This window comes from Phasianus colchicus, chromosome 1, assembly GCF_987193195.1.
Source record: "Phasianus colchicus chromosome 1, bPhaCol1.hap1.1, whole genome shotgun sequence".
Taxonomy (NCBI): Eukaryota; Metazoa; Chordata; class Aves; order Galliformes; family Phasianidae; genus Phasianus; species Phasianus colchicus.
Genome location: NC_143436.1, coordinates 86437087 through 86459312, shown reverse-complemented (window position 1 = coordinate 86459312; position 22226 = coordinate 86437087). Strand labels below are relative to the sequence as shown.

At 38.7% G+C, this 22226-nt stretch overlaps 1 protein-coding gene and 1 long non-coding RNA gene across 2 annotated transcripts in view; one reads left to right on the top strand and one right to left on the bottom strand.

Annotated features, from left to right (window-relative positions):
* The window catches only part of COL8A1 (collagen type VIII alpha 1 chain), an 86678-nt gene that overhangs the window by 5684 nt on the left and 58768 nt on the right, over window positions 1–22226 (top strand). Inside the window, exon 2 of the mRNA XM_031613045.2 lies at window positions 10358–10488. The gene's annotated coding sequence lies outside the window, so the exon portion shown is untranslated. The remainder of the gene's footprint in view (window positions 1–10357; window positions 10489–22226) is intronic.
* The window catches only part of LOC116242346 (uncharacterized), a 211442-nt gene that overhangs the window by 137071 nt on the left and 52145 nt on the right, over window positions 1–22226 (bottom strand). Inside the window, exons 4-6 of the long non-coding RNA XR_004169723.2 lie at window positions 12996–13104; window positions 11213–11382; window positions 435–547 (exon numbers count right to left, since the gene is read on the bottom strand). This is a non-coding gene — a long non-coding RNA (uncharacterized LOC116242346). The remainder of the gene's footprint in view (window positions 1–434; window positions 548–11212; window positions 11383–12995; window positions 13105–22226) is intronic.

The window sequence follows — 22226 nt, the reverse complement described above, 5'->3', positions numbered from 1 at the left end:
AAATGTATTTTAAAAGTCAGATTTTTGAAACATCTGCATTTCCCCTGCTAACTATAAAAGGAACCTTCTAGACCAAGATACTGCTCTATTCTTGTTTCAGAAGTGAAAGTAAGAAGTGGACGGATAATACACTGAGGAGTTGCACAGAGTCCTTCAAGCAAAACATTTGATCACTTCCAAAATTAAAGTTCCAGAGAGCAAATCAAGTTTCTAACACAACTCAGTGTTGAGAGATGAAGCAACAACATATATGCATATAATACAATTACAGTCACTAAAATGGCGATGCTTACATTGTCTTTTATTTACTTGATATAATTGTCAATGGGACAGAATGATGATGGCACAGCTCTGGGGACACTCAAACCAAATGCAATCAGCTTACCACTGAAGTAACTAGCAGTCAAGTCTGTTTATGCCAGCAAAGGGCTTACCTCTGTTCTGCTCTTCCATTCTTCCCACCACGTGCAGAGCTCCAGTGAATGTGGAATATCAGAACAAAGATGTTTTATGTAGCTCAGAGACCAGAATTTTTCATTCAGTTTGCCTTTAGAAAAAAAGAAAAAGGAGAAGAAAGTGTTCATATATTTCCCAGCAAAAGAATAAGGTGAACTTAGTCCAACTCTTAGATGATGGACATTAATATAAAACACACAATTGGGACCTCTGTTGGCAAATCTGAGCAAAAAAAGTCAGAAAGTAGTTAATTTAGGTCAAAGTTGAGAAATAAAAGCAGGCTTGCAGGAAAAATTTATGTTGCCAACGTTGATATCTGTCACCTGTACAGTGGATAAAAAGCAAATAAGCTAAGAGTAGTTAAGCAAATACACCCCACAAGCGCTAGCATTCACACAAAACGTATTTTAGAAAATGAAGAAAAAAAGATAACACTCAGTACTTATTTGCTTTCAGTCAGTGGCTTGAATTGAATTTACCATAGTAGCACATCACATTGTTCGCTGCAGAAAAATGCAAAGCTTAGGCCTTTAGGAGTAAGTCTCTTGTGCTTTACTGGTTCCAAAAATGTCAGTGCTTGTCAAAGTGTTTTTGAAATAAAACCAAAAGCATGTTAATAAAGTGAACTTTCCAAGACAATGCTGGCCAAAGCCGATTCTTAGATTTCTTTTCAGTAACAAACTGCCTCTGCGGTTGCTGAACTGATAGGGAGGAGGATTTAAAGGGCCAAAGCCAAATTCTGGTCAACATAAAGAGGGTAAAAAATAAAATAAAAAATAGAGCTCTTAAACAGAGCACAAGCCTCCAATGAATCAAAAGATTTTTGCTGAGGGTGGGCAGAGCTTAGCAAAATCCAGCTGAGCTTTCAAAAACGCCTGTAATCACTATTAGGCTCCTCTTGGAGGTATTTTGAGACTGGAATACTTGTGGGTATGATTGGTGAGGTGCTGCTGTAGGATACTGGACAAGACTCAGTACTTATGTAATTTAGAACTCACAAGCTGAGCATCAGTTCACAAGAGCTACCCTGCCTATTTATTAATTCCCTAAATGAACTGATGAGGCATCAAAGGGATTGTCCCATCCTACCGTGACCCTCCTGAAAAATAGCTCCAGAAATAGGCTCCAGTGGAGAATGAAGGTATTCATGACAAACCGAGTTTACTCTGTGCACACAAGCTGCTTGCAAGTCTGGATGGTGAGATGTCTGAACTGTTTGGCTGTATGCACATCTGTAGCAGCAGCTTCTGTCTCCCACAGAAGAGTCCTACAGTAGCTGGATGCTCTATGCCAGTTACAGGAATCCCTGCGCTTTGCCAACCCCAACCAGTACAGCTGACATTAGGAGGCCTGTGCTGACATTAGGAGGCCTATGCAGTACAGCCCAAATTGTCACTGCAGGGGTGCTTTCTTAGTTCTTGCTCTCAGGAACTCCTCTGGGCTACTATTATCTTTGGGGATCTGAGCATAACGCATTACCTCAGGGAACACAGAAAGCGTTTTAGGATTGCTCCCTGAGTTTGCATTACCAGCCATAGCTAAAACTCTTGTTTGTAGTATCCCGCTAATAAAAGTGTATGTTAACATCCAAGCCTGATTCTTGATTTAAGATTCATTCTCCAGCAGTAAAGTTTTCATTTTTGTACTGATAAAAAATTATCAGATGACTTTAAAGCTTTATTTTAAAGGAAATCCACTCTGTTCTGCTTTTGTAATGTCACAAACGCTGCCTTTTGGTTGCACAAGAGCAATCTAAAATTAGTTGCAAACAGCATCTAAAATGTAGCCTTCTTGGTTGGTTTTTTTTTTTTGGCATGTGGCTCTGAGGGTACACCTCTGTCCCACAGAAAGAACAAGATGGCTCTTAGGTTTGAATTTTGAACACAAACACTGCCTTTCATTGAGTTCGGAATTAACTTGCAATGAATATTTTTATTCTTCTTTTGAAATCCCCTATTTTCAACATCACATTTGTCACTCATATGTCAAATGCTCTCAAGAACGCAATACAAAAGGTCTGTGAGACACAAGTTAAACAAATTTAATTTGCAACTGCTCGGAGACATTTTCTCTGCTACTCTTGCTCTTAACTTTCTATTAACTGTTCATGTCAGGAAAACAAGGGTCTGAAAAATAAACAAGTGGAAGTCTATTATATTTTCAATGTTCCATTCATCACGCATACTGAGAGTTGGAATTTTAGCGTGACGGATGCTTACGACTTCCAGCCTTAACCCTCAGTAATAATGACGGTGCTGCAACCACGTGCACGAGACCAGAAGCTGCTCCTTTAGCTACCACTAAGACTTACTCACCTGTTGCTCCACAGGGCTCAGAGGGGTGCAGCCCTCCCTCCCTTTCGTGCATTCCCCTCCCTGCTGCCCAGCACCATGGGGACAGGTATTTCAGCCGCTCAAATATCAAACATCTTTGAGGCCTCCAAAAAGACACAAACTGTCATACCTGAAGCCCCGAATCTCTCAAGGTGGTGTTATGTGAAGCTGATTCAACCTGCTAGATTGCACTTCAAAAAAATGAACAAACAAAAAAAACCCCCACCAAGTAATGCAAAGCAACAACAAAAACCCTACTTTTGTCTAATACATCGTGAGCGGCTGTTAAGCACCTGTCCCCCCCCCCCCATCCCCCCCATCCCCTCAGCAGCAGGGTGGGTGTTCCCACTACCATTAATTGCTATTAACAGGCAGCATATTCCATTAGGGCATCCCATCCTCAGTGGGCTGTGAGCAGGGCCAGGGCACTAGGCAACCCTACTTGGTGCCCCTGCCAGCCAGATCAGACCCTGCGTGTTATGTTCACGCCTTCTGCGTCCCGTTGTTGTTCTGTGGTGGGGTCAGCACCACATCTGCCCACAGGCGGTCAGAAAAGTGATGTGGAGCCTGCCCTTCTCTTTCCCAAAAGGAGGGGCAAGGGTTGGGGAGCTCAGAAACTCCCTGCAGCCCAGTCAGCTGAGGAGCGTTTATGGAAACAATGCGTTTGAGGTTTTTTTGGGTTTGGGAGATACAGCCCAGGGGCTTCGCTTCTGCGTGCCAGCCCTCAGTGCCCCTCGGAGAAGGATCTGGGCAGCATTAGCACGCACAGATGCTGACAGTACTGGAAGGCCAAAATGGGGGAGGAGAAGGAGGTGAAGCTTCTCCGTCAGCTGGAAAGAAAATGTCGCATCCTGTGAGAGGGCCGCTCAGCACGCACAGCGGGAGGCGTGGGGCCTTTCAGATTTCCCCCATCTGGAGGCAAAATCGAGGCCACTGTGAATTTAAAAGTAAACTAAAATTACATTTCAAAGACAAGTTTCTTTGGTGAAAAAAAAAAAAAACAGAAAAACCCCAGAATAACACTGTATGTGGGTATCCAGTCTAATAAAGAGAGCAGCCGATCTTTTAAAGTTGAAATCCGAAAATCCCCAAACTCCCACATGAACCACCAGACACTTCTTGTCTGGTTTGAGGAAAGAAAACGATAAAACTGCTGTATTCAGAGGCAGGGAGGAGGCAAACAGCTGCATAGAACAGCTTTATCATTTCTTTCCAAAGACAATTGCCCACCCTGCGTTGTTTGACGCAAAGATTTTTCAAGGTGCGTCATTTTGAACTCCTTGTTACATCCCCTAGCATGGCAGAGCTCTGACTCAGTCTTGGGAGTTTAAGGCAAATAAAGAGCAACAGCTCCTGAACTTGACGGCCTGTAAATCTTGCATACAGTAAAGCTGATTCCTGGATCCTGCTCTATTCCCTTTAACAGACTCCTTCTTACATAGATGATTGGTATGTCTGGGAAGATACGACGCTACAAATGCTTCACCTCCCTCTCCTGACTGCAGAAGCATCCAAGAACATCACCTACAGTAGATTAATGAATTTATCCTTACAAGCACCCTGGCAACGTCACTCTCATTTTAGAAGGAATTGAGGCACTGAGAAATTTGCTAGTGTAGCATTCCAAGGGACAAGCCAGATTCTCAAGTGTCTTCCCATCACGATGGAGACTGGTGGGAGAGCTCAGTTCCTACAAGGGCACCTCAACGAGAACCAGATTTTCAGGAGTGCTCAGCACCCAGTAGCTCTCACAATGGCACTCGCAGCCAAATTTTCTGAAAAGTTCCTTTGATCATCTGGCCACTGCCTCAGTGGAAGCAGAAAGCTTTTGAAAAACCTGATCCTGTTTGTGGGTGCTGAGCACTTTTCAAAATTCTTGCTTAAGTGACCCAGCCAAGGATGCAGACTAAAATTTGAACAGACCTCACTTTGCTTAATCCCTGGGCCAGTGAATTAACCACAGGCGTATCCTTCTATCCTCAGCAAAGAAAGAATAGGCACTAGTTGGGGCAGGAATCAAAATGCCGAATAACTGCCAGTACCCACGCCTGCCAAGAAAAATGCCCAGATACCTGTGGGCAAACCAGACAGCCACATTTTGGTACCTTCCTGAGAAGGGATTATTCCTAATAGCACTGCCAGAGTCTGGCAACCTGGATTATGCTCTTTCCAGATGTACCTATTTCTTTCTGGGATAAAACTCTTGTGAACATGCCCTCGCTCAGGCACACCCTCCCTGCTCTTCAGTAAAAACAGCAGCTATTCAAACACTCAGCTGTCTCCATTGTCCTTAGAGAGCCAGGCACACTTGGGCAAGACAACAGTATTTTGTATAATTATTAAGAAGCAGTGGTCGCGTCAGTGAAGATTCTTGTTTTCATTGAATATTTCATTCATTTCTGAACATAAGCAACCACTTAGCTGCAGTTGTGCTAGATGCAGAGGAGGAAACACATGCTATTCTTGGCTGGACTGCACCTCTGTGGGAAGCAGCAGCAGCCTCCTTACTTGAGCCTCTGTCGGCTGCATGATTTAGCTACGCTTGCGACTGTCCTAAACTTCAAGCAAGGACGTGCCTCCAGGTTCTGACAACCATCAAATGTGAAGGCATGCATAACGCCCAAAGGTAGTCTGGATCCTTCATCTTATACTCTGTTCACCTGAGGCCCATTTGCAGACAACACTCTCCAAAGCCATGAGTTCAAGGCTACTTCAGAAATTCCTCTCCAGGCTCACCACTTGAGATGCTGTCACTCAGCATCAGCTTATTGGGCTGAGTATCGCTGGACCCCACCTCAGCATCAAGCTTTCATTAAGTGCTGACTCATCTCTGGCCCAAGTTTTCAGACCACCTCCCAAGTTAGTCTCTAACCAGTCTGCTAATAAGAAGATAAGGCACTCAGTCTGTCATGGTTTAAAGGAAGCAGAAATATCACATGCTGACTATTGAATGAAAACATTTACAGAGAAATAGTTTTGTAAAACAGCTCTGACTAAGCTGTTGCTTAGGATTGAACTCAAGCTATGTAAGCCAAAAAATGCAGCTGCATCTTTTCTAGCTGAACCTAGGAACAGCTACGTGTACTGGAAAAACCTTTGCCTGGAGAAAAAAAAAAGTAAGGATACTGTCCTAATAAAGGACTATATCTGGAAGCAAGCGTGAGCATTTGTTCCCTGCTCTGTGGGGTCTCATACCTGTAGCAAAGCAAAGGCAGTGATGGCTGTGGTCTACGCTTTAATTGCTAAATGACAGTGCTTTCACTTCATTCTGACATCTGCTGCAGTTACAATTGTAATAACAGTTACAATCAGAAGCTGGACTTCAGAGCAATACCACAGGCAAATTTTACAGCCTGAAATTTATAAACAGAAAAACTGAGGTAGAAAGGAATGAGGTCATGCAGCATGTTTATGCAGGCAGTTAATTGCACATGCTTTAATGTAGAAAATGTTAGGCAGTACCACTGGAAGAACTGAGATTGTAATTGGTAATTCTGTGGGCCTTCAATATTTGTCAGCAAATTTGAGACTAGAACTTGTCACTTTTTCTCTCTTCTTTTTTTTTTTTAGATTAATTTTAAGTTGCTCTGTTTTGATTTTAATTCTCTTGTCTCATCCTTGGAAGGAGCCAGGGCATTTCTAAGGGTTTTTTTGTTTTGTTTTGTTGGTGCCTACTGAAAGCCCAGGTCAAGAGGTCTGTCTTAGTTGTTATCTCCTCTGAACTCCAAATCTAGCAACAGTTCAAAAAAGGTCTTAGTCTGGAAACCAGCAAGGTGAGCAGGACACCATCCACTTTTAAAAGGACTAGGGGATGTGACACTAAAGCTCAAGTACCAAAAATGGCCCAGGGAGAAAGCCACAATGTTTGACAGGCCGAGCCTGGTGAGCCTTTAAGCAGAGCAAGCAAATGTACCCACACTGGCAGGAAAGTGTGGAAACATTAATGAAAGCTAATGAAGATTGATCCTGCAGTTGGCCTGTACCTGCCAAGGACTTCTACTACAGGGCTGTTGCATTTTCCTTACAGTTCCAGGCACTCCAGCACTGATTTTTCCATCTGGTCTTAAGGGCAGTTTGGGGCTTGTATCTTTGGTATCAACAAAGCAATCAGAGACTCAAAACCAGGGTACTCAACCTGCAGGTAACTGATCTCCTTATGAGATACTGTTACTCAGGGAAGGTTATGCTTCTCTCTAGTTTTGTCTAGAAATTCCCTCCAGGAAATGGAAACTACAAATAATACATCTGTTTTCAACAAAGAGCTGTAGTTTTGAATTGATGTATCCTGAGAAAAAAAGTTTTGCTTTGAAATTACTGCTGATTTCTTTGGGAAATAATTATTAACTATGATCACAAAGAAGTAGAATATCATTCTTCTTTTTATGCCCATGAAGACTGTCACTTGAAACCAGTGCCCACTGGTGCAGGTCTTAAAAGAACTTCAGTCTCATTCTTAGCCCAGACCGGCATTATGGAAAGCTGTACTTCTGTAAACTACACAGTTCAGCCTCCCTGAAGAGTTTGCCAGCCTTTACAGATTTACCCATGACAAAGCAAAACAATTGCCAAGCCTGACTGAATTTATACAGCTAAATAAATCACTTTTCAAGTGTTTAAATATCATTGTGAGCGTGAAAAGATGAAATGTGCTGTATATCATCTCTCCAAAACCAGAAGGAGTTATATTATAAATAAACAGAGTTTGCTTGGTATTAGGGACATAGGAAATTCCATTCAAGAACAGACAAATGGCACATCTTGTCTGGTATCCTGCATCTGGCACAGGCCTGTAGCAGATGCTTAAAATATTTGGCTCTCTTGGTTCCAGTCTCCTCCGTTCCACCTACCACCAATGTTATAAATCACACAGTTTTGCTAACTTCTGGTGTGAGTCTCTTTCCTGCTCACTTGTATAACGTGGGAGTCGGAAGCACGGGCCAGATAATTACATATCTGCCCTGTGTGATAGTTATAACTGTGGCGGGTGCTGAACCTTGGCTGATCTGTGGTTCTGCCTGTTTCAGAACATATATGGTATTACTGCCTGCATTGCCTAAATATCCAAACCAAGGAGCACACAAGCAAGGACTATGCTTGGCTCCAGAAAAAAGGGGAGAAAATTCTCTTCTCTCTCTTATCTGCCCATAGCTAGCAAGCATATGCATCATTTCTAGGCTGTCATTAATTGACTGCCCTCTTACTGTAAAGGCATTGCCACCTAATTGCAATTACTGCATGATGACCAAAAATTAGATTAGTTTAGTGTCTATCCAGCAGAGTTTGCTTTTGTTCCGTCTTTATTGCAGTGGTTATCAAAATACAGTTCACCCAACAAGCATCTCACCTAACGCAGACTTCTCTCTTTAGAAGCCTTGTTCTTCTAGATGTTGTCACTGGTATACGTACACATCTGAAAAAAAACTTGTGGAATTCATCCCTATCAGAAATATGCTTCCCAAAATTTCCCTTCATTTTCTACAGTTTTGTGCAAAACCGACATAAATTCAATGGCACAATTTGTTAAAGACCTCTAAAAACAAACAAAAAAACAAAAACAAAAACAAAAAAAACAACCCAAACCTTTCAATTTGAAAAGTTTTGTGTTTTTTTTTAAATTTTGTTAATTATATTGCACCGACTTTGTGTTCACCTGTGAAAAGGGTTTTTTTAAAAAAGGCTAAGGAGAATTTATGACTATGTAACTTCCAGTTGCGGTTGTTTCATGCCATCTTACAAAAGCAACAGGAAGAGAGTGGTAACTGTAGAAATTATAGCCTCACGTCTAGGCTATATTGTTCAAAAACAGAAATTTTAAGTGTCCCTGAGTTTGAGCATATTTTCTCCACAATTGCTGAGCACTGCTGTTCTTAAGGAATATCGTAAGAATCTTTATATGTTAATAAGGGAAAATTTAATCCTGATGGTGGACCCAGACTGTTGGGTATCATTTCAGCTGTTGGCTTTCTCCAAGCTCAAAGATTATCCGATTTTGGCTCCATCCTACCAAACATAATTTTCAGTGTCAAAGGTGTAAATCTAGACCAGACCTTTGATCCAGCAACTCGAAATGTGTGCCTGTCTCAGCCACAAACCACGGACTTTGCACTGCCAATCTTCCCGAAAGAACTGAACACATTAAAGCTATCAAGCAGCAGTTTGCATCCTTTAACATGCTCCAAATCAAATATGCATTTGGAAACAGCTGGGCTCAATACTAGCAGGAGCTCCGTGACTTTCTGCACTTCTCCTGTTGTACAAGAGTCACTTCTAGAATATCCGTCTTGCTTCACTCAGGAACAGAAGTAGAGTTTTTTAAGGCAGACGAATGAGTCAGCCACTTGCTCCAAATAAATGGTAATGGTGTTCCAAGTTTCCTAGACAGCTTCAAAAACTACATAGAGAAATTCAGCTGCTTGATATATTGGGTTATGCGCCTCACATTTAAGACAATGCAAAATCATATGCTTTTTAATCCAGATAAAAGTTGCTTTACTCACAGCAGTCCAAAGCCACCTCATTTTGTCTCTGTCCTCTACTTACATGCCAGTCGCCTTGTTTGTGCTATTCTCAGGAGCAAAAGCAGCACCCTTTATAGTTAAGAAAAGCATCTGAGGCTCCCAGGCTGCCACAAATATGCTAAATAATACTAAGAATATCAGTGATTGTGATGCATGTGTCCATTTGTATAACAAGAATGTTAATATTTTGCTTTCTGAAGATATGTAATCTTCAATTAATATAATAGTGACAAATAGGGCATGAATTAAAACTTTAAAAGTACAATAAAATAGACTATCAATTTGGATAAATAATTGTAAGGCAATATATAAAACTACAAAAATAATTTCTTTACTTCAAAATTTGCCTTAACCAGAAACATAACTCCTTCCTGCCTCAAGAAAGCTGAATACACTGACTCATGTCTTTAAGTGTCATGGTAAATTTGTTCTTTTATAATGTGCAGTAGTTTAGCTTTGAACTTTTGATTTTTGGAAAAGGCAGAGCGGAAAAATGTTTTCATGGGAGAGGAGTGCACATTCCAGAACTGTCGACTGTTATTCGTTTATGAGGGGGGAGAAAAAAAATCTGTTTAGATTTTAGGGTTTGGTTGATGCAATTTGTTGTTTTCTGCTGTTGGTTTTGTGTCACTCTACAGTGAATGATTCCAGTTTTCACCCTCATTTTTCCAGCTTTCACTTCTTCAAATCTTTGAATAGTTATTATTTATATACAAAGTAGTCCACAGAGAAAATAACTTGCAGCTTGCTGTGAATTACAGAGCTACGCACAAGCATCATGTGGGAATGCAGACAAATTTTACTCATAAAAATGAAATAAAAGAAAATGTGAGCCCTTCATGGTGTCTTTGTAACCTGAGCAACAGTTTTAAACATCATTTTCTCTGCTGCCGCCTGTTTAACTTTTGATTACATCAAAAAATATTAAAATAGAAAAATAAAACAAACTTTCTGTAGTTTATTTATTCAACTACAGTAAAAAATATTTCTCTGATGTTCTGAATATTTTGAAGATTATTAACATACATGCTTTCTTTCCTTCCTTTCCAGAAACAGAAGAAAGTGCAGACAGCCAGAGCCCTTCTCATTTGATACTCAGCACTATTATGTTCTCTTCATTGCCGGATGTCAAGTCTCAATATCAGAACAGCTTCAGTGAAGTACTCTCCTCCTAAGCTGAGGTAATTTTCTTCCTAACAACTTGTTTTTAAGCATTACGGAAGTCTTCTGTTCCCTGCCAATAAAAATTTTTCTGGGGAGAACATTTTGCTGTGAAGTATGGCATCAGTTGACCCAAAAGACTGGAACGCTGACACTTTCACTACCAGACAGGCAGATTTAAGCCCCATCTGTTATTACAAATTTAGCAGTAATGCATTATGAGCACATGGATTTCGGTTTGGAAAGCAACTGAAAGTATCCGTTCCTTTCCCTTCATAAATAGAATATTGACATGATAGATGCAACGTTCTGGATTCATGGCCTGTCAGAAGACAACTGTATAACCACTAGGGATATGTCAGAGACTACATTTTGTCATGCACTGGCATTAAGAGCTAAAGTCACTGAGGACAAAGAGAAAAGTCTAATACTGGAACAATTAACAAGTCTTTCAAAGTTTCATTTCCTTTGGAAAATTGTTGGCTTTGAAAGAATCAATCTTGTCAGAAGTTCTAAGACAAAAGGAAGAAGCTACATGAAAGTACCTGTCCTAAGCCAAATGAGGAGAAAACTCCTTCATGTCCAAAGCCAGCTGTCAGCATATTCTTTGGGGAGAGATCATCTGCTTCTCAGGCACTTGCACACTGAGATAAGGTTCTGCTTAGAGGGATGGATGTTCTTACTTCAGCTTATTTTATAAATATTATTCATTCAGCATGAAAAACTGCATTCATGAGAGCTTACCAGTCCTTGGCCAGCAGCATCACATTTCCTCCCAAGAACACAATCGTGCAGTGTGGGACTGATGTGATCAAAGTCAGCAACAGGAACATGCAGCTTTGGGCGCAGGCTAGAAGGCATCAGTTCACCACACTGTATTCCAAAAATAGGAGGTGGCTTCTGTTGAATCTTATCTAAGAATGCAAAGATGCAATTAGTTTTGGAACTAGGATACACAGCAAACATTTTCATAAAGATTTATACCCTCACACAGCTTCAGTGTTTCCCCTCCTTTCCTTGTACATCAGTAGTCAAGACACTGGCAGGATTCTCTCTGTTGCCCTGGTAGAAATGTGCATCTTTCATAATGTAAGATGCAGTTTGTAGCTTCTTTCCCTCCCTGCAGTTGAAAAATTAAGAAGTTTCTGGAAATGCACACCAATGTAGATAAATTGTGGTAAACTGAATCAGAAAAAATATATACTATTAGTTTAAATAATTAATTGTTTTAAGTAATGTTCAAGTAAATGTGATACTGTATAAATACCAGCGCAGAAAAGAAAAATAAGGGAAAAATACAGATGTAGGTGCACAGGGAGATTCTTGTTAGTATCTCTAACAAAGTTGCCTCAGGCTCCAGATTTGCTTTCAAAGCAATGAAATTCTATTACAGGGCAGTAACCAACGTGGCACATAATTTTTTGAGGTCATTTAAAGCTTGCCTGTTAAGCAAACATTACTCTGAATTGTCTTCCAAGGATTCATATTTCCTGTATATTTGCAGCAGTTTTTTGTCCTATCTGTCTCCTAAACTATCATTTTGAACCACTGACAAACTGTTTGCCTAAAACCAGAACTCTCTTTTCATTGCCTTTCTGTTATTAATATTCCTTAAGTTACTTTTTAGCTTCTGCTCAAGGCTTGCTGCAATAGTTTTTTCTTTTTGTGGAAGTCCACTCTGCTTTACCATGGATCTCAATTGAACTAGAATGCACATAATGCTATGTGAACTGTAAAAGACAATAAAACTTAATTTACCCAAAATAGGTTGAATAGATAGGTTTTAAGAATAATCAAAATCATATTTTTATTAGCTAGTAGAGCCAATAAGCCATTGAAGCTCTGTATTTTTTTTCCCACATGGCACAGAACACACTAATTTCACTATCCATAGCAAATTGTAAAAGCATCCCAATAAAACAAGGTGCATTTCCATACTTTTATCAATTTTTACAACCTTCTTAGCACTCAGTAGAAAACTTGAAGGACTTTATACTAAGCAGTATTACTTAGAAGTGTTTATTGCTCATATTATTTATGCAAAATATATGCACTTGCATGCTTGCACGTATTTCTGTATGAAATCATATGTGTTTTTAGTAAAGTTTGATGCTAAATATTTTAGACCAACTTACAGTTTTTAGTAATGTGAATAGAGAGGCAAGTTATTCAACATCCAAGAATACATCAGTTTAAATGCAATAGGAAATTTCTTATAATGCCATCTGCTTGCATGTGTCTTTATAGAATCAGTCTGTCACTGACAGCAGAATATAAATTTTTGTCTTTGTTGTTGTTGTTGTTGTACTGGGTTTCTTTTTACTGCTGATTACAAAGGCATTATTTATCAATATAAGTGGAAGTTATATATATATATATCAATATAAGTGGCAGCCAACGTATAAACAGAGTGAATAGCCATGATTCAAGGCATTCTTTTTTTTAAGGGTTATTATTTTATTTAAGTATCCAAAGGCCACGCAGGCAAGAAATTAGTCCCGTCCTGTGAGATGGAAATATTGCTCACCTCTCTTTGTAAAACCACAGGCAATGAAATCCAAGTGATTAAGCCAAAGCTAAATGCTTTCCTCATCTCAGAAAGGTGGCACCATGCAGTTCAGCTGAGTTGTGGCTACCTGGAAAAGGGAAAAATTTGGCCACTTATGCCTGAAATGAGACATTTTAAACTTGTTCTAACCAGAGCATAGGTTCTGCTAAGCTGAATGATTTCACAATGCTGAGTTATTTCCCACGTTTCTTTGTTGCTCCAGTAAAGTAAAAAAATGCAGGAACTGCAAAGTCATATGATCTATGGAAGAGAGAATGATGTGGTTTCTAAGAAAAATATTTATTACCAAGCAAGCTGTATTGATTTATTAAATGACAGCTTCCCATCAGAGTGTTTGTTTATATGTGCTTGAAACCACAGTGGTTATATAAAGCCAGGACATTATTTGTTTAAAGGCATCCACTTGTGTTTTTCTTAATAGAAATATCAGTATATGACAATGCCAGGTTTGCAGAAGCTTATCCAGGAATAAACTCCTGAAAAATTATTTTTTTCCTAGAGCATCCACTAAGCCAGTGCAGGCACTGTGTCTCATTGCTAGTCTTCTAACATAAGATTTATAGGATGTTATAATTAACAACAGGTGGCAGGGAGCACTGTGTGCACGGCAAACAAACTGTAAAGACTAGCAGCTCAGGAGACACTTATGAATCATCAAAACTTTTCCCTGGATAAACTCAAGTAGTAATCCTGTAGGTTTTATAGCTTTCTTTTTTTTTTTTTCTTTTTTTCTTTTTCTTTTTTTAATTCCTCACTCCCCACTCCCTTTTCCTTTTTTATGTCAGAGATTAAAGCCAACTCTTATATCCTAACACGTTTGTCTTTACATTACTTACCTTTTCCACTTCTATGTTTACCTATCCATGAAGTCAAATGAATTACACTTCTCTATCACTGAGTACTTCTTGGAGAACTACAGAAAAGTCCACACACAAAATTTTTAAATGATGCAGATTTTTTTGTGTCTCCAATTTTCCAGCTCTCTCAAACTCACATTCTGCACAAAAGAAACCATACAGAAAAATAAAAGGTTCCATTCAAGATATACACAGCCTCCACATCAGTTTCAAGAAAACCCCATTTTCAGTTTAGGACTGAAAAGAGAGGGAGGAAAACATTGAGATGTGTGTGTATGGGAACTGTTGAGTCATGGCCTGAACCACTGATTGATCACCTGAGGCAAGGACTGAGTCAGCTGTAGGAGCACAAGTGAAAGCAATTCACCTGTGTGACTGGCCAGGCTCCACCCCTCCTAGATCCCATTTAAGGGCTGACTATCACCTGGGGAGGATCTCCTTCTGGAGATTCCTCCTTTTTGGAGTTTTCCACTACATGCCTAGATCATTGGGTATGGTTGAGCATTTCTTTTTTGATTGTTTCTTTTCCACTACGATAATCTTTCCAACTATAACACCTGTGAAGTACTATCCTAACCATACTACTCTTCCAACTGTACATTTGTTGACTGCACACGTGTGAGTGGGCAAAACAAAAATATATCCTAAATTAATTATAGTCTATGCAGTTAAACAAGTGCCATTCTTTTTACATTGTTATTTCTGATGTGAAAATATAAGTGAAGGATGGTATGCTGGGAAAGGCTTTATTGACTCAATCAAAGGAGGGCTCATCTCACATCTACCAACTGATCCAACTTTCAGGAGTCATTTCCAATGTACTAAACTAAGGAGAATAAAACATTCACAAAATAATCATGTGCTGTAACATAATGATTATAGGAAGGTACTTGTATTCGGCTTTTTTTTTTTTTAATAAGAAAAACAATATTTTGGATAATTGGCTGTATATCCTCAATGAGTAGAAAATACTTTAAACACATTAATTCGTAGGAAAATATAAATAGGAATGTTCAAACATACAGGGAAAAAAAAAAACCCAACAACAGTATTTGTACTATAGAAGGGGATTTGAGATTTTTACTGAGACATTCCACATTCTTGCCAATATAGTTCCCTCAGTTCCTCTACAAATAACTCTGATGCATGGGATTAGTTTCTACTAAAGCCTTTTTAGGGTGTTTCTTCTCTTTCCTTACCTCCTGCCTCCAACCCCCAAGTACACTTGAGTCGTTAACCTTAGAGTTCTTAGCGTTACTGCATTAGAGAGTAATGACAATTATTCTTGATTTTTGCTACCAGGCTGCCAACATGAACACAGGGTGGTAAAAGCATGAGTACTTTACAGCACAGGGAACAAAAACTCTTCACGTTAACTGCAGAAGTACACGTTCATTTTTCCTGAACATATGGGACCATTTTACCCCAGGGCTTGATATTAGTTAGTACTTGGAAAAATCTAGGCAGTGACAATGCTACATAGATGTGCATTTACATACATCTACATAATGGAAAGCAATCAGTTTTAGTGAGTATGCTTTATAATTCTACAATTGGACTACATCTCTCAAATCTGCCAGCAGGTATTAAGTTGTGTGCTTATTCAGCACAGCCCAAACTGGCACCGAGGTTTTGGATAAGACATTGAGAATTGTAGTCTCGATTGATTTTTGCTGATCTGCTTTATTGCCTAGCAGTGACTGTTGTAGTGATGAAGTTATCCTGCTGGTTGCAGACTTTGCATTGGATTAAAATTCACATTGCAGTGTCCATCTATAGCTGAGACACTAGTTGCCCAAGGGATAGCTTGTTACTCTGGATAATTAATCAGAGGTGATGGGAAATTTTTCTTAATGTTCTTGATAATCTCCAGGGCATCATCCATGAGTGAAGTGTTGGCCTCACTGAAGTGGAAAGCAAATTTCATCAGTAAGGAGGGGAGGCCAAGAGTTTTCTCACAAAGCACTTAACGACCTGGTGTCATCTGGCAAAGTTTCTCTGCGCAGTCCTTTCTCCGACTTGGAGAAATAGCTCATTTCTATTACATATTTCATATGCATACATACATACCAAGACCCTTATTTTGGTAACCATAGACATTTTAAGGAAGGTTCTACACATTCTTTAGGGTAAATAGTTTGTAAAGGGTTTGAATTTATTCCAAACAGAGTCTGTCAGTTCTGTGCCCTTGAAATCGCATCCTCAGTAGGAGAGTGTTTTTGCACAGACAGAAGGAAGGTAAATAAGACTGTCTAAAATGCTTAGAGATTCAAGTCTTTCACTTGAAACAGCCCAAAGACTATTGCTCTGTAGAGTGAAGCTAGCCTCAAAGATCATTTTTATTTTTTAAACAAATAAAACCTTCCTTCTTTTTATCAGATGTTCAAATTTAGAGGTTTAATAACTGGGTTACTCAAAATAATCACTTTTCAAAAATCACTATTTTTTTATCATTTCTTCCAGTAACATTTTTATTTTTGAGACTAGCCATAGCTTCTAGAACTTACATATGTAGAGACCAAAAGGAGGTGCTTTTCTTATTGATGTGCTTCAGTATGGCTAGATGAAAGTAGAAGAAATTTAAGAAAAACTGGAAGTATTTTCAATTCAAAAGAAGAATCCTCCCCAACCCGAACCTGTCAGACTTTTCGTTTTAAACTCTTCAGTGATTTAGACAGATGTTAAATCCCACTGAAACTGACTCAGCGATTTATTTCCTCTAGTCAGCTCTTTCAGGTGTGATTTATTAATCCTAAATCTGAGAGATGAATTAGCACTTGGCATTTTTATTAGCTATTCATTGGTTTAGCCATCCTTGCTCTAAAACCAATATTTTCCTCAGCTGAATCTATTTAAAATAGAGATATTTTAAGAAATGCAAAATAAAGACTTAAAATAATTTAATCATGGAAGTTACGATATACTGGATGGAACTATAAAGTCTCAGTTACATTTTGACTGATTTTTCATTTGTGTGTTGTAAAAACATACAAAATGTTTTCAAATGAGGAACTGCTGAACACAACCAGATCTTGATGTATAGATTTTGCCAAGCTCATAAAGAGAGCTATAAGCTTTGCATTCCTTCTTTTGACTGTCCCCTGGCTCAGTAAATTTGACTCAATTGAGAGCATACCACGTTATTGCTGAATGCTCTCATTTTGAGCACTTCATGACAGTTTCAGTGTAGCAGGAGCTAACTAAATGCTTATTTTTTTGTATTGCTCAGCAGCACCATGAGCTCTAGTACGGACACTTCAGTGGGCTTATTTCTCTTTATGACTACTTCAAGTTCTCCATAAGAGGTTCTCAAAGGTATCTTCTATGAATATAGCAAAAGTACCTGGCTTTCTGCATTTAACGGCAGTTGTGAAAGTCTATAATTCAATGTAATATCTCCAATCTGAAAGAGAGATATTACAGGTTGGTACTTACATAGATGTGTTTGTTAGCACTGTTTCTTTCTTCTGAATGGAAATTAGTACTGGCATCTTGCTTTTGCACTGAGCTGTTTCCTAAATTACTCAGTAAGGAAAATAAGACATTTCTGAGGTAAGATTAACACGTGATGAGATCTACATTTCAACACAGGACTTAGATACAGGATCTGTATCCATATTATTCAGGCACTGAACTTCCACTGAACAGGAGTCAGGCCACCCACAGCTTGTGTAAGTGTTAAAGGTCTTTTCACATGCCTTAGTTTCCCATTTATCAAAACACAGTTACAGCACACCCTTCAACATCAGGGTTAGGATGGTAAACTGATTATAGTTTGTGAAGTAATGACATGCTGAAAGCTGTTTACTAGTACTCGTTGAATGCAAGGGTAGAGCTACATGATTTCTGCCATAAAGAACTTGCAATCTTACTACTTATTTGCAAGAGACATTTACATTGCCTACCTGAACTGTTTACATGTCCCATGATCCTGATCCAAAACAGCTATGAGTACTTCAGCCAGTGGAGTTGCTGTCATTGGCATGAATCTTTCATTTGAATTCTTCTAAACTGGGATAAACTAACTATCTGCTGATATTTAACCTTTAATTTGTTGACCCAAGTCCCTTATTTATGGAAATGTACACACGTGTGCCTGTACACATGAGAACACATAAAAAAATGTTTTTTGGGGGGAATAGGCACAATAAAACATCTCAAATAAAATGAAAGACAGTACTGAAACAATACAATCTATGCTGTATTTTTTCTGTAGGAATAAGGGATAGGAAAGATGAAGGCTCTTTGCAGAAATGAATTATCAGAAACCTTGTAGTGAATGGTACAACACTAAAATCATCCAGCAAAAATATCCTCTGTGCTTCTGTTCCTTTATTAAATGAATGAGAACTAAGTCAGATAAAGACCATACAGTTGTTGTATGCTTGTCTTTATATCAACTCTGCTCACACCAGCTCAGATCCGTATAGACATATTCACTTACTGACACTATTTTTGGAAAAAATATGTCATGGTGAGGGAGTGAAGGAGAAAACCAATAACATGTTGAAGACATTTAAATTCTGAAGAAGTACCAGTTAAAAGTCACTTTTCTGTGATCTTCACATTCCACAGCAATTTTGGCTCACTTAGATGTCAGCCGAATAATTTGGCTTGAACAGAAGCGACTATTTTATTCTTCTTAAATACCATACTCTGGTAATGTATTTATTTCCTCTCAATCTTACCAATATAATTCCACAACACAAACTTCATAGGGAAATTTTATGGAAGACATCACAAAGGTTTACAAATGAATAAACAAGAAAGTCATATACTTCCTACTCTAACGTCTTTTGATTTTCAAAGTGAATTTTTTTTTCTTTATTACAAGCCACTGTGCAATGCCTTGAAACACTCTACCCTTTTGAAATTAGAGATGCCCTTTGCTCTGCATTTTCTAGAAAATTAATATTTATGATGAATTATGTATTTCACTTTAAAAAAAAAAAACTAAAAAATCATGTTTAAAGGCTAGGCAACTCAGCAACTTTCCTTTATGCTGAATGTTGTAATGGGATATTGAGCAGCAGTTATTTTTAGCAAACTTACTGCTTCTTGCAAAAGATATAAATATTTCCATGAAATCAGTAAGATATCCACAAAACCAGGAAGCAAACAATTAGCCTTCCCTTCAATGAAAACATGTATTTGGTCACCATCTCTTGGGATGTTGGTTGCATGGGAGCTTCTCTAGAATGTATTTGAATTGCACTTCTTTGGACACATACTATGCTGCCATTTTCTCTAAGGTGTCAAAGTTAAGAATGGGATAAAACAAGTCAATCACACTCACTCATCAGGATAATTTGAATTCAGCTGTGCATTATAATCAGCCCATCTTCTGCTTTTGGCAGAGCTCCAACAATAGTTTTCTGGGACATGACAGAAGGACAAATGCCAAGTCTTCATAGCAGGAACCTGTTTGCATTACTTCTCTCAAACTCACTGAGGTCTTCTTGTTCGTGACTCATTGCAAACAACACAAACCCACCAATCCTCCTCTCTATTTGACATATCAGATTACTGGCAGTTCTGGTTTTCCAAACATAGGAAAACATAAACCTGTCTCGTGAGTCATAAGATAAAAAGATTTTGGTAGCTATCTACTGATGTTCAAGCCATTAGACCAATATTTTCCAAGCTTTGGTCCATGTTTTATTTTGAAATGAAAGCCATAGTTTTCACAGGATCTGAATTTGTTATATTAAATCTTCACCATTTAAGACTTGACAGAATTTGCAAACTTACCTTTAAAAAAACTATTACTTAAAGTACAGATCAGAACAAGCAATGAACAGATCTGTTCATGTAATGAATTCAGTAAGCAGAAGTAATTCAGACTCAGAAGTTCAGACTGAGAGTTCAGTTTCAAAGTCTTACTACCCCCAAAACTCTGCAGGTGTAGGCTGCAGGTGTCCATTGCAGAAACCAACTCTTACTATTGATGCTTCACCTAGCAGATCTGGAAACCAGAGTTACATGAAAGGTTATGATTTGATGAGGCTTGGGACTGATGGGTCAAAAACCCATTATCTTTAAAAAAAAAAAAATAATTCCCAGTTCACAATATTTTGGAAATAAATAGGGAGGGAAAAAAAAAAAAAAGAAAAAAAGAAAAAAAAAAAAAGCATCTACACAGATCTGGATTATTCTCAGACAAGCTGAAGATGGAAAATAATTAGATCATCCAGCCCATTTCCCTGCCAACACAGTAATGTTCTCTGCAATACATATTCTAGTGCTTAGGTTTTGTTGTTGTCTGAAGTCCCTTGGAAAGGGAGATTCCAGCATTTCCTTTGGATACATACTGGCACACTACCAGGGAGGCTTTTCCTTCCCTGTTTAGCCAAGCATTCCCTGTTCCTTCATTTTTCCCTCTTTATTTCTTCTTCCACTAAAGAACCCTTCTTCCCCCTTGGTGCCAGCACCCTTCAGGGATCCAGAGGGGATGATTTGCCAACAGGAATACATGTTCCCAAAAAAGGCTATTCCATACTATGGAACCAGTTGCAAGTAGTTTTAGAAGAACTGTAGCCTCCTTTTGTTTACTGCCATATGGGAAGAACAGATCTGAAAAGTGCTTCAACACCTTTCAACATCTTTAATGCAATAATTTTTCAGTATAAACTTCAGGAGAGTATTTGTTAAACCCAAAGCTTGATCATCTCAGATCAGGGTAGGATTGCTGGAAGTGAGTCCCACTCTGAGCAGTAAGTTCACATACAACACATAATTTGTGATTTGTGCTTTAAAATAAGTGGCCTGACGAAAGAGTAGAAAAATACAGAGATGTTCTGGGCCCAGTGGGGACAGAATACAAAGTCAGCTATCTGTGCTGTATGAATGTACTCAGAACAGCATCAAATACATGTAGATCATTCACATGCAAAAATTACAATCATGCTATAGATGCATAATCCTTCCAGGCAGTTCTGTTATTGACAGAAACAAGATTTACTACCATTCAACAGCCTGTGTGCAAGCTAAGTATCATGAAGTCCTTATGTGTGCTTGTGAAGAGCTCCTTCTGTAGTTCCCACAAAAGCTGTGGCTCACAAGGAACCACTGGACAAGACAGCCTGCTTATTTTCAGACATTTAAAGAGTCAGGTCAAGACAGGAATTTGACTGTGGTTTGCTAAACGGAAGCGTCTTCATGTTAACATTGTCAGATTGAGTAACACAGCCTTCTAACATAAGCAGTCCAAGTCTGCTACCCTGATGAAAACATTGTAGTATAGGTCATGATAAATGTCATTCTCAAACAATTAGTTTAATTTTGCATTCTACAGGCCTAGCTAAAGCACTCGGAAATATTTTCTTTGAAGAACAACAAATGTTAAGTATCTTTTTGTTCAAATTTGAGCAGGTGGACTTCTTAGTTGGTCATGCAGAACAATTTGCACAACAGAAGAATGAAATTTCCATTACCTAATTCAAAAGACAGGACAAATATAAAAGAAAAACAAAAGAATTTGATTGTAAATCTGTCTACCTCCTTGAAGGAATAGAAATATTCTTGGATGTGTCCTCTCTTCTGACACATTTATACTGACTACAAATAGAAGGGCAGAAGTGGAACATTACTTCCTCCAAACTGCCTCAGAGCATTCCCTGCTCTGGAGGAACAGGAACAGGCAGAGGAGGCCTTTAGGGCACATTGTGGCTCCTCTGCTTAGCAATAGGTTTAGGTTTTTCCTTCAGTGGGGGAGACCCCTTTCCCACTGAACAGTGAAAAGGGAGAGACTCGGAAGGCACTGGAAAACTTGTTCCATTTCAGTGAAAGAGCAAGTTTCATCCATTCCACAAAGCACTTCTGACAACAAATGATAAGGTAGCCTAAATGAAACTTTAAATTTAAATCTGTGCACTGTCAGTCAAGTGAAGATCAACCATACATTTCACTTGAAAGTTGTTTATGGATGGGGTTAGTTTGGGCAAGCCCTGTAAGGGTTCAAGTTAGTTTCAGAGTAAAGATTGCACAATGTTATCTCAGGGTCTTTAGGATCTATGCAGTATTCTCTATCAGCAGTGTTTTGTCCTAAGCTTAAAAGAAAAAAAAAAAACAACTTTCTGTTGAATCAGCAGTCACAGCAGCCAACAAAAATAATATATAATAAAGAAAGAATACCCTCTTGATTAGAGCAGTGCATGTAGCTTACCTTCTGTAATACTTCTTACTTATTCTGTTAAATGCACAGTCAATCGGACAACTTACTATTAGAAGCACAAGTTGCCTCAAAGTTCAGAGGTGGAGGGAGAAATCAGATTTGAGACTTTCTACCTTCTACAAATACCAAGATAACTGGGAAAGGATGGGGATTTTTTTA